Here is a 10412-nt window from a genome sequence, read left to right on the forward strand (position 1 = left end):
GAGGGGGTGCATTGGAGACGGGAAAAGGGGTCATCATTGGGGGGTGAGGACTCCTTCCCATGGAAGTGCGCTGTGAACATGTATCAGAATTAGTTTGTGGTTTTATTCTAATAACATTGACCTTGAGAGTCATAGTCACAGAGTGATACAGCGTGGAAACAGGCCTTTCAGCCCAATTTTCCCACATCGGCCAACATGTCCCACCTGCCAGCATTTGGTCCATATCCCTCCAAACCTGTCCTATCCATGTACCTGTCTAACTGCTTCTTAAATGTTGGGATAATCCCTGCCTCAACTATTTCCTCTGGCAGCTTGTTCCATACACCCACCACCCTTTGTGTGAAAACGTTACCCCTCAATTTCCTATTAAATCTTTTCCCCTTCACCTTAAACCTCTGGTCCTCAATTCACCTACTCTGTGCAAGAGACTCTGGTGTTATACACCTCTATAAGATCACCCCTTCATCCTCCTGCATTCCAAGGAATAGAGACCCAGCCGACTCAACCTCTCTCTATAGCTCACACCCTCCAGTCCTAGCAACATCCTCATCAATCCTTTCCAGCTTGACAACATATTTTCTATAACACAGTGTTCAGAACTGAACACAATACTCTAAATGTGGCCTCACCTATGTCTTATACAACTGCAATATGACCTCTCAACTTCTATACTCAATATTCTGGCTGATGAAGGCCTCGTGAAAGCCCTTTTGACCATCTGATCTACCTGCGACTTCACCTTCAGGGAACTATGCACCTGGACTCCTAGATTTCCTCTGCTCTTCAACAGAGCCCTACCTTTTACTGTGTAGGTCCTGCCCATGTTAGACTTCCCAAAAGGCAGCATCTCACATTTTTCTGCATTAAATTCCATCAACCATTCCTCAGCCCACCTGGCCAACCGATCAAGATCCTGCTGCAATTCTTCACAACCATCTTCACTATCTTCAAAACCACCCACTTTTGTATCATCAGCAAACTTGCAAACTTTGTTTTATTTCTACCGGAAGCAACAACAAAAAAAGCATTTGAAGGTTAAGTGTTATGAAACTTTTGTCACTTATAAATTGACATTAATGATCCATCAAGTTTAAATTCCCAATGAAAACCTACCTATATTTTCACATAGATGCATATACCCATGCCATGTCGATTCCATTTAGCGTGACCAATAAACTACATGAATCTAAAATATGTTACAAATTAAATGCCACAAATCTGAGTTTCCTGGAGAGAGATTAAAATCAATGCAAAATAAGTGTAAATGCCTGTGCAAAGTAAGAAAAATAAATCTGTGAGGTCTGGAACTAATAAATCATTTCAGTTAGTACTCCTGTCTCTGTTCTGCTACTTCAGGTTCTCTCATTCTCTAATTAAACTGATGGAATGTTGAGTCCAGTAGGTGATGAAACAATGATATCACATGTACATGATAAACACAAGTAGATAGTGTGGTAAAGAAAGAGAATGGTATGCTTGTCTTCATGGGACAGGGCATTGAATGCAAGAGTAAAAGTCATGATGCCGCTGTATAGGACATTGTTTAGACTACATTTGTAATATTGTGTGCAGTTCTGGTTGCCCCATTACAGGAAGGATGTGGGGATTTTGGAGAGGGTGCAGAGAGGATTAACAGAATGCTGCTAATTGGAATATGTATTAGCTACAAGGAGAGGTTGGACAAGGTTGCATTGTTTTCCCATGAGCTTCAGTCGGAGGAAAAAATATGTATAAGTATAAACAATTATTGCTTCGTCCAGTAAGTCTGGAGGCATGTTATGATAGTCTGTTGTGTATTTTTTCAGATAGTCACACATTTGAAGATATTTAAAATATTGATTATTTCTCAAATATATTTCAGTTGTAATTGTTGAAATGATAATAATTTTCCAAATTCATACAAGTCTCTGAACATTTTGATTCCTATTCTTTCCCATTGTGTAAATGATTTATCTATAGTAGAAGGTTTAAACGACGGATTATTGACTATTGGCGATAAAAGAGATAGATTTCTTAATTTTAGATTCTGTTTTATTTGTTTCCAAGTTCTAATTGTGCTATGTATAATTGGATTTTTATTGTAATTTTTGTTATTCAGATTAATTGGTGAGAGGAGAGTCACTCCTATATTTCACAGAGAGCAGCCTCTCTCTCCATTACAATCCAGTCCACCTGCTGGGCAGAGCTGTCCAGTAGGTGAATCATATTTTTAATATTTACTGCCCAATTATAGTACATAAAGTTAGGGAGTGCTAGACCACCCATCTCTTTGGGTTTACTCAGGTGTGTTCTTTGTATTCTGTGGGATTTATAATCCGATATAAAATTTGTAATGTCTGAGTCCAGTTTTTTGAAAAACTTTTTTGGAAGATATATAGGGATTGATTGAAATAGATATAGGATTTGTGGTAGAAAGATCATTTTTATAGCATTTATTTGACCAATTAAAGACATCGGGAGTGTTTTCCAGAATTTGATTAGATTCTTAAGTAAGGGACTATAATTGGCATTAAACATAGCATGATAGTTTCTAGTAATTTCAATTACCAAATATTTAAATTTTTCTGTGGCTATTTTAAAGGGGAATTTCAAGAGATGTGTTGAGTCTTTCGGTTTTATCGACATAATTTCACTTTTGTTCTGATTGATTCTGTATCTTGAGAAAGATCCAAAGACCTCAATTAGATTTAGTATGTTTGGTATACTAATTTGGGGTTTTGTGATGTACAGTAGTACATCGTCTGCATATAAAGATATTATGTTATTTGAATATTTTGTATTATAACCGTAAATATCCGGGTGTGTTCTGATGTTTTCGGCTAAAGGTTCAATTACCAGAGCAAATAACAGCGGTGATAATGAACATCCTTGTCTATTGCCCCTTGGTAATTGGAATTTCGTAGATAGTATATTATTAGTTAATATTCTAGCCGTAGGTTTGTTATATAATAATTTTATCCATGCGATGAAGTTCTCTCCAATTTGAAATTTTTGCAATACTTTAATCATATAATCCCATTCTACTTGATCAAATGCTTTTTCTGCGTCCAATGAAATGATTGATAACTCTTGTTCTTGAGGTTTGTGTGAATTCATTATGTTAAGCAGACGTCTCAGGTTATTAAATGAATGTCTTTTGGGTATAAATCCCGTTTGATCCTCGTTTATTAATTTACTAACATATTTACTTAGTCTTCTAGCTAGCGTTTTCGCTAATATTTTTTGATCCGTATTTAACAATGCAATAGCTCTGTATGAACCTGGTTCTTCTGTGTCTTTATCTTTTTTAAGTATTAATGTAATCATTGATTCTGCTAGTGTTTCAGGTAGGATTTGTTCTTTAAAAGCATATGTATACATTTTCTGTAAACGTGGTGTAACTATGTCCTACAAACTTTTATAAAATTCATTACTGAATCTGTCTGGTCCTGGTGTTTTTCCATTTTTTAGTGTGTTTATTGTGTCTTCTATTTCCTTAGATGTAATTTGTGCTCCCAGTTCCTCTTGTTCCTTCAATTCTAGTTTTGGAAGATTACAATCGTCCAGGAACTCTGAAACTTTATTATTGTCTGTTAGCGTTTTGGATGTGTATAAATTCTGGTAAAATTGAGCAAATCTTTTATTGATATCATTGGGTAGTGTTAATAATTCCCCTCTATCTGATTTAATCTTTAAAATTGCTTGGTCTTTTTCCCATTTTTTCAGTTGGCGTGCCAGAGGTTTGTGGGGTTTATCCCCGAATTCAAAGTGTTCCTGTTTTGTAATTTGGAATAGTCTTATAATTTAATCTGATAATAACTTATTTAGTTTAAATTTCAATATTAGTATTTTATTATGTTTATCCATAGTTGGATCTTTAGCATTATCTATATCTAGTTGTCTGATTTGTTCTTCTAATTGTCTTTGTTCGTTCTTATTCTTTTTGTTTTGAAAAGCTTGGTATGAGATAATGACTCCTCTAATAAATGCTTTGAAGGATTCCCATAGTAAAGTGGGCGATATGTCTGGTGTATCGTTTATCTCAAAAAATAAGTCCATCTGTTTTTTAGATATATACTCCCTTGTGGGTCTTTTAAAATTTGCGAGTTAAACCTCCAAAATGATTTATTCGTAGACATTCCTTCCAGTTTTAAAAAGAAAGTTAGCGGGGAGTTTCTTCGGCCTTTGAAGACAAAGGCCGAATCAGCAAACTTAATATCATACTTATATAACACTATTTTAAATATAGAAATACCTACAACTGACGGTATTAGAAGAGACTGGGAACAAGAACTAGCTATAAAAATTTCAAAAGAGAGCTGGGATAAACACTTACTATATGTGCATAAATGCTCGACCAACGTAAGATACTCTAATACAATTCAAAACATTACATAGACTATACTATTCAAAAACCAAAATAAATAAACTTTTCCCTAACGTCTCACCCATTTGTGATAAATGTCAGTCTCAAGAAGCTACCATAGTGCACTCTCTTGTTTTTTGTATAAAAATCCAAAAATTCTGGAACAAAATATTTGAAATTTTCACTAAATTATTTAAAATAATACTGACACCAAAAGCAGAATGGATTATTTTTGGAATAACGGAAGGTAGCCCCGAACTAAACGTGTTTCAAAAGAATTTATTTAATTACGGGCTAGTAACGGGAAAAAAGATTATACTCAAATTCTGGAAAAAATCTCTTATACCAACTATAAAAATGTGGATTTCAAACATGTTCGAAACATTACACCTGGAAAAGATGAGACTCCTCCTCGTAGGCAAAGCAGATCACGGCCAAAAGACGTGGTCTGCATTTATGAGCTTACTAGAAGCATAAGGTGCAACAGTAATTAAAAAAATAAATGGTGCCAGGATCTGGTAACGGGGGATGAAAAATATGGGTGGTATATCCCTTTTTGCGGAGTTTTTTATAATAGAGCGATAGTTTCTCTTTCTTTCTTTCTTTTCTAGGGTCTATTTCTTTACTTTCTTCTCTAACTCTCTCTAATGGGCTCTCTTTTCCCAACACTTTCCTGCACTTTCACGACTCTTTCTCACTTTCCTTACTTCTTTTATTTCTATCTTTCCTAAAGCTCAAAAAATGAAGGGGTACAACAAATGTAATAAGATATATGTGGTGTGTATTACTGTAAATTATTGTACTTCTAATTATGAGATGGACAATCAGAACCTTTTTCCCAGCGTGGAAATGTTAAAAACTTCTATAAGGGCCTGTCCCACTGTACGAGGTAATTTAAGAGTTCTTCTGAGTTTTCCCCTGATTCGAACTCGGACAATGTTCGTAGCGGGTCCGTAGGAGTTCATGGATGTCCCGTAGCGGCTCGTACGAGGAATAAAGTAACAATTTTTTTCATCACAATTAACTTTTTAATCGTGGACATTTTTCACAGTGCTGAAAAATCGTCATGAGTTTACCGGATTTCCCGAGCACCTACCTTTACTCGTACGGGCCGCTACGAGAGATCCTTGTAGTTCATAGGCCCTAATCCAGCCATCATTCTGGTAAACTTCCTTTGCACTTTTTTCCAAAGCCTCCAGACTCATCCTGTAATGGGGCGGCCAGAACTGCACACAATACTCCGATTGCGGCCTTACCAAAATTCTGTAAAGTTGAATTATGACTGTGATACTCAATGCCCTAACCTATGAAAGCAAGCATACCAAATGCCTTCTTTACCATGCCATCTACTTGTGTTGGCACTTTCAAGGAGGTATCCATCTGTGCATCAATGCTCTTAAATTTCATTCCATTAATTGTTTATTTCCCCCTTACACTTGACTTCCCAAAGTGCAACACCTCACACTTGCTCAGATTAAACTCTATCTGACATTTATCCAGCCATTTTTGGAGCTGGTCTAAATTGCACTGAACACTTCCACAGCCTTTCTTTTAGCCTATGACCCCAGCCTTCTTGGAACCATCTAAAAACCTACTGACCAATCCATCCAAGTTAGTTATCTATATTACTAAAACTCTGATCTTGATCGCTTTTGGCCCACTGTGCTGTGATTTCCGACAGAACGCTGCCACCTATGGCTGTCATTATCGCTCAGAGCCCCCCTCGCTCAGAGCCCCCCCCTCCGCCTTACGGGTGTGGAGGATTTTTTTTCCCATCTATGACAAATCAGAGAGATATTAATGTTTTTTTTTAAAATCACTATTCTCTCTGCTGCCCCTGCTGGAGGGAGAGGGAGGGACTATAAAACCAGAAAGTGGTTTGCCTCACTCAGTCTCTGCAAGATGGATGAAGCCAAGGGTCCTGTCTCTCTGAGCTCTGAATAACACTGAACAAATGTCTACACAACTGTGAGTCCCCTTAATGTGGTTTGAAAATGAAAATATGTTTTGTTTGAGGTAAAAAGGCACTGCCTGCAAATGGTTGTTTGGGTGCTTTGGCTTGAAGTTGAAAGGCACCACTTAGTGCAAATGGTGGCTTGGGTACTTTGGCTTGAAGTTGAAAGGCACTACTTACTGCAAATGGTGGCTTGGGGGCTTTGGTTTAAAGTTGAAAGGACTACATACTGCAAATGGTGGCTTGGAAGCTTTGGCTTGAAGTTGAAAGGCACTAGTTACTGCAAATTGTGGCTTGGGAGCTTTGGTTTAAAGTTGAAAGGACTACATACTGCAAATGGTGGCTTGGAAGCTTTGGCTTGAAGTTGAAAGGCACTACACTGCAAATTGTGGCTTGGGTGCTTTGGCTTGAAGTTGAAAGGCACCACTTACTGCAAATGGTGGCATGAAGTTGAAAGGCACTACTTACTGCAAATGGTGGCTTGGCTGCTTTGGCTTGAAGTTGAAAGGCACTACACTGCAAATTGTGGCTTGGGTGCTTTGGCTTGAAAGGTGCAAATTGGCATGAAGTTGAAAGGCACTACTTACTGCAAATGATGGCTTGGGTGCTTTGGTTTGAAGTTGAAAGGCTCTACTTACTGCAAATGGCGGCTTGGGTGCTTTGGCTTGAAGTTAAAAGGCACTACTGCAAATGCACTACTGCAAATGCACTTACTTCCTGTGTGCACTCTATATTGATTTTAGATAAAACGCTACCACTTACGGCTGTGATTTTTGGCCATCTTACTCAGTCCCCCCTCTGCTGAGCAGGTGCAGAGAATTCTTCCCATCAATGAAAAATAAAAGTGTTAATAGTGTTTAAAAAATGTTGAGAATCTCTCTACTGTCAATCACGCCATGAAAGCCACACCTTTTCTGGTGGGAGGGGGAGGGGTTATAAAACCCGGAAGTGTGGGTGTGGCTCAGTCTCTACATGATGGGGGAGGGAGAGGTCACGACTCTATCTGAGTTGTGAACCAACTGAACACACTGAATGTCTACTGAACTGTGAGTTTGTGTTTTGTGTGGTTTTATGTTGGTTTCACCCTGCATGAAATGGTATGAAGCTGCATTTGAATTTGGTGTCCTTGCACCCTGCTGAAAGTGGTATGAAACTGCACTTGAATTTGGTGGCCTTGGATCCAGCTTGAAGTGGTATGAAACTGCACTTGAATTCGATGGCCTAGCACCCTGCTTGAAGTGGTTGGAAACTGCACTTGAATTTGGAAACTGCACTTGAATTTGGTGGCCTTGCATGCTTGAATTGATAGGAAACTGCACTTGAATTCAGTGGCCTTGCACCCTGCTCATAGTGGTAAGAAACTGCACTTGAATTTGGTGGCCTTGCACCCTGCTTGACATGGTAGGAACATGGATTTGAATTTGGTGGCCCTGCACCCTGCTTGAAATGGAATTTCAAGGAATAGTCATGAGTCAACTGCTAGCCCACCAGCCGTGAGTGAGTTGCCAGCAGATCAGGCTTGAGGGACTGAGCTGCCACCCCAAGAACCCATACCAGCACTTCAGAAAGCCGCCCCACTGGCCACCAATATTGGAATTGGTGGAGCAGTGGAAAATTGCGTCGGGGGACCAGCCCTCCTGTGTGAACATGGGACCCAAGGGGTCCCACTTAGTCTAGTATATATATATACACCACAAACTGCTGCAATCCCAGCACTGAACCCTGCAGAACTCCACTGGTTCCAGACGTCCAGCCTGAATATTGTCCGTCCACCACAACCCTATGTCTTCTATCAGTAATCCATACAACCAAGTCACTGTAATCCCATGAATCTTAATCTTCTGGGTCAGCCTATCGTGGGGACTTTATCAAATGTCTTACTCAAATCTATGTTGACGGCATCCACCACCCTACCCTCATCGATCACTTTTGTCATGTCGGTATGTTACAATACTTACCTTCAGCGGCGCTGCAATTCTGCCACTGGCCGAGTGCGCAATTTTGGTGCCTTTGAAGGGGGGGGTGAGGTTGAAACGCGGTATTTTCCTACCTTGTCCTGGATTATATTTTGTTGGAGTGCAAGCTTTTGCTGAAGAATTGTTCCGACGGGCATTCTGTGTATTTTTTTTTTAAATTGCCGGACTAGTTCAGCGCTGGAGTCATTTTAAAATCAGCTTCTAAAGCCGTCAACGCCAACAACGAGGACGGATTTCAGGTACGGGACAGGTAAACGAAAGCCGTTTATTTTATCTAGAAAAATGCTCCTTAAGATGCCTTTAGTTCACATTTGAAGTTGCGAAACAGTGATTTAGTCCCCATACCAACCAACAGTGTTTTTCATGCCGATACGGGTCTAAATTCACCGCAAACCGCAACGTTCCAAATGATCGCGTTCCAGAAAAACCCACTTGCAAGATGATTTAAATGACCATTAATTTACAGGTATTAAACATTAAATTCCTTCCATTTGGCCTATAAATCCATAACAATGAGATTTTAAAATCATGTTATATTGTGAATTCTTGTGTCCCACTTAGCATATTTAAACATGTTAATCTATTCTTAAGAAATTGATAGATGTTTAGATCTAGTAATTGAATTTTGTAATTAGCTACAATTAGGTAACTAACTAATTATATTGGCCTCATCAGCAACAACGATGAGCTGGCTTACAGGGAGGATGTCCAGCACTTAGCAGCATGGTGTGCTGACAACAACCTGGCCCTTAACTCCAAGAAGACCAAGGAGCTCATTGTAGACTTTAGGAAGTCCAGAGGCGGCACGCAACCCCCATTGAATTTTGTAACGTGTTTCTAGCTTCAGGTTCAATGGAGGTAACGATGACCTCTCTTGGACCCACAATACCTTTAACTCTGATCAAGAAGGCTCATCAGCGTCTCTTCTCCTGAGGAGACTGAAGAAGGTCCATCTGTCTCCTCAGATCCTGGTGATACTTTACCGCTGCACCATCGAGAGCATCCTTACCAACTGCATCACAGTATGGTATGGCAACTGCTCTGTCTCCGACCGGAAGGCATTGCAGAGGGTGGTGACAACTGAAAACCGGTTCCACGCTCCCCTTTGAGTCTGTCCAAAGCAAGCGCTGTCTGCGGAGGGCGCTCAGCATCGCCAAGGAAAGCTCTAACCCCAACCATGGACTGTTGAGGCGCTACAGGTCTCTCCGTTGCCAAACCGCAGGTCGAGGAACAGCTTCTTCCGGCGGTGTCACTTCAACAACGTACCTCGGCGATGGACACTTATTATTTTTTAGCAAATCGTTTGCTAGGCTCTTCAACAAGATGCTAAATGCATTTTTCTCTGGGTACTGAAAATGGCCATGAACTTCAAGTTTAAGTAAGATTGTTTCATAAGATATGAAAGTGAATTAAGTGTCAAATTAAACTTATTGTTTCTCTTTTTTAAGGCCATTTGACTGTCCTCGATCACAGCTTTTGTGTTAAGTCAATAGAAAAGCAATAGGGAACAAGATGCTAATTTCCGAGTATGAAAATGGCCATAACTTTTTTAATAGGAAGATATGAAAGTGAATTAAGTGTCAAATTAAACTTATTTTTATGCTTTATCTGATGAGATAAATTACAGACTTGATTTATAAAATCTCAACATTTTGTAACATTGCTATGTCAAGTCCTCAAAATACTCAATCAACACACAACCTGCCTTGTGGAAAAACCATGCTGATTGTCCCTCATTAACTCATAATGGCCATTAAGCCATTCAGTCCATTGAGCCTTCTCCCCAAAACCTCTGACACCAATACTAATCAAGAATCTATCCCCTGACTTGGCCTCCACAGCCTTCTGTGGGGGAGAATCCCACAGATTTACCACCCTCTGACTAAAGACATTTTTCCTCATCTCCTTCCTAAAAGAACATCCTTTAATTCTGAGGCTGTGACATCTAGTCCGAGACTCTCCCACTAGTGGAAACATCCACTCCACATCCACTCTATCCAAGTCTTTCACTACTCTGTATGTTTCAATGAGGTTCCCCCTCATTCTTCTAACTCCAACCAGTACAGGCCCAGTGCCGACAAACGCTCATCATAGGTTAATCTACTCATTCCTGGGATCATTCTTGTAACCTTCTCTG

Source organism: Leucoraja erinacea, chromosome 12 (assembly GCF_028641065.1).
Source record: "Leucoraja erinacea ecotype New England chromosome 12, Leri_hhj_1, whole genome shotgun sequence".
NCBI lineage: Eukaryota > Metazoa > Chordata > Chondrichthyes > Rajiformes > Rajidae > Leucoraja > Leucoraja erinaceus.